Source organism: Lissotriton vulgaris, unplaced genomic scaffold, assembly GCF_964263255.1.
Source record: "Lissotriton vulgaris unplaced genomic scaffold, aLisVul1.2 SCAFFOLD_537, whole genome shotgun sequence".
Taxonomy (NCBI): Eukaryota; Metazoa; Chordata; class Amphibia; order Caudata; family Salamandridae; genus Lissotriton; species Lissotriton vulgaris.
This window is the reverse complement of record NW_028247700.1, coordinates 1088791-1091502: the sequence shown is the minus strand read 5'-3', so window position 1 is coordinate 1091502 and position 2712 is coordinate 1088791.

Genomic DNA, 2712 nt, shown 5'->3' with positions numbered 1-2712 from the left:
CTGGGGGTTCATTCACTGCTTCATGGGTGTGTGACAAGGGACACTGTCCAATTAAAGATCTAGCACTATATATGTACACTTTCCAATAAAGTCTGTGTGCTTGCATCCCGATTGGGGAATGAGTGGTTGACGGATTGCATTCAGGCGATCAGAGTCATGGCTCATAGCTTCCACTGCCATAGCATTGTGAATGTGTTGCTGACCTCCGCTTGGGTTGTCTGAGAGGGGCGTCCCAGTGCTTGCGACCTGAGTCTGTGGGTTTGGAGGGGGGGTGGCTGTATTAATCTGTGACAACACTCTTTCAGCGCTATCTAGGGTTTTTCTGGAATTAGAAATCAGTTTGGTGAGTTTATCCCAGAACGAGTCAGTAATGCAGCCAAAATGGCAGTACTTTTTTCTCTTTAGGGTCTCCCAGAACTCCTCTGTGTGTTTGTCAAATTAATTCTTACGGGTGCCTCTCCCGCCCCCTTCCGGCAATTTAATGTCTCGTCCAGCTTTTTAGGTCTACGTTTCCTCTTGAGTGACGATATATAATGTATAAGACAATCTTAATAAAGCATAGAGGCACAGGTCATCACAGCATATTTTACAAAAGAACTAATGTGCAGAACGGCTTCAACATCTGGTAGTTGCATTAGAAAGTTAAACATTGGCCTACATTGTCTGATATTATAATATTTCCTTTTGAAAAAAGGGATTAAAAAATTGTTTGTATATCTTTCATAATATTAACAAAAAATTTGAAATGGCGTACGGACTTGCCATCACAAGGACATGGGCTAATGTCTAGATTCTTTACAAAGCCGAGAGGAAAGCATAACACATATTTAACAGTGTCAGATATAAAACGGAATAATAGAAACCTTTCCCAGCACACTCGAGCACGGTGTAAATAGTTAATCGGGCAATGTGGCATCGTCTAAATTAAGTAAGGGGCAATGCCGGGTTTCTCTTTCTTTAGTAAATCTTTGTGTGTGCTCACAATTACAAAATACTTGTTGTACATACTTTTCAGTTTTTATTACAGCCATTTGGTTCTAAAAAAGCCTCCAGTAAACCAATTTTGTGAAATTTGGCTTCAACATACACCAGCGTGGGTATTTGGCTTCCTCTGTCACATGAGAGGCAATCCAGTATAATATCCACTACCCCCAATTGCAAGTGGCCCGTCTGATTCCAAATCTGGTAAAAGGAAAAGAAGGGACATTACACATCAAGCGGGGACAGCAAAGATCTCAAAAACAAATGATAATAGAGTTTTATCCCTCACTGACCCCATTCCAGCACAAAACCTCACTGGGGCCCGACAGACTCTCGTAGTTTATGCCCCACCCTTGGTCCAGATGATGAGCTTTTGGGTAAAATTGAATTTATTATTAAAGCCCTGATGTTACCCCTATTGGAACGCACAAGGTTAATCAACACCAAACTAGACCAATTAGAGAATTTGACTACAGCCAACTCGATTATGCTGGGTAAACTGGCAAAAGTTCCTGACAACAAAATGAAGAGTCCCACCAGTTGCCAGGAAAAAAGGGCTAGTGTCCCACTAAGGACGGCCCAGTCTGATTGCTGCTAACAATCCCTTACCTATACCTCCAAAACGCCCACAAACGGAGAGATCCTCCGATGGCAAAAACCCCTCGACGTCTGCCAAAGGAAGGCCTCTTAAGGAAGGTCTACCCCTGAGAGTTCAGCCACCCTCCCGTGTACCTGATGGTGATAGACAGTCTTTGGGGAGGGGCGGACAGAGCAGCGATTGTGCTAAACAGACGCTGCCTTGTGTTAACCTTCCACTGGAGTCTGCCCCCTATACTATCTTTCTGACGGGAGTCTCAAAGATTGGGGGTGGGAAAACTGAAACATCTTGGAAGCTAAAAAATAAAGTCTTTTTTGGTTAAATAAGAATAGAGCTCTTTCCCCCCCAATCCAAAACTGAGATCTTATAGTCAGAAGAGCCAGCTGGGTGGGAAACTGTCCCAAAGACTTGGAAGGTGACTGTGTCATTCTCAATTTTAGGGACCCGTGGGTGGTAGATTTTATTCGTAGAGACCCTAGATTTGGAAGAGTGGGTGATGTTCAAACCTTGGGGCTCTCATACTTCTATTCTCAAAGACGCAGTGATACCCCTCCCCACATCTTTGAACAGTGGAGGAGTATCTGCAATAGAGGTCCTCCACCCGATAGGGTGTCTCATTTCCCATACTTTCCTCCACAATTCAACAGGTTCGAGCCCCTTCTGGGTCTAGAGAGAGTCGATTGACTCCCGGATTGTGAAGGTGTTCCAATTCAGGTGAAAGGTTCTACCACCGGTCTCGTACAGACTTGCCCCCTCAAGGACGGAGTAGCCGGAGGGGGTGGCTCGGCTCAATGTAGACCTAAGGGATTGACCAGGGACAGACATAATGTCGCCACTGGGGCTGAACTGTCCTACCAAGTGCCCCAGCCTTGCGCTCTTCCACTTACAATTCCGATAGTGTTCCGGGTTACAAGTGAATGTGTGATAACCAGTCCTAACCGACCACCACAGTCTGAGACACACAGCTCTCCTACTATCTTAACTTTTAGCCCCAGGCAGCAGTTGGATCGGGTACCGGTCCTGGTAGCCCCTGCCCTTAAGATCCTTAGTTGGAATGTGGCGAGCATTTCAAGGAAACTGGATTTACCTGACTGGAATTCCCTAGTGGAGGCTCATTCAATCTGCATATTCCA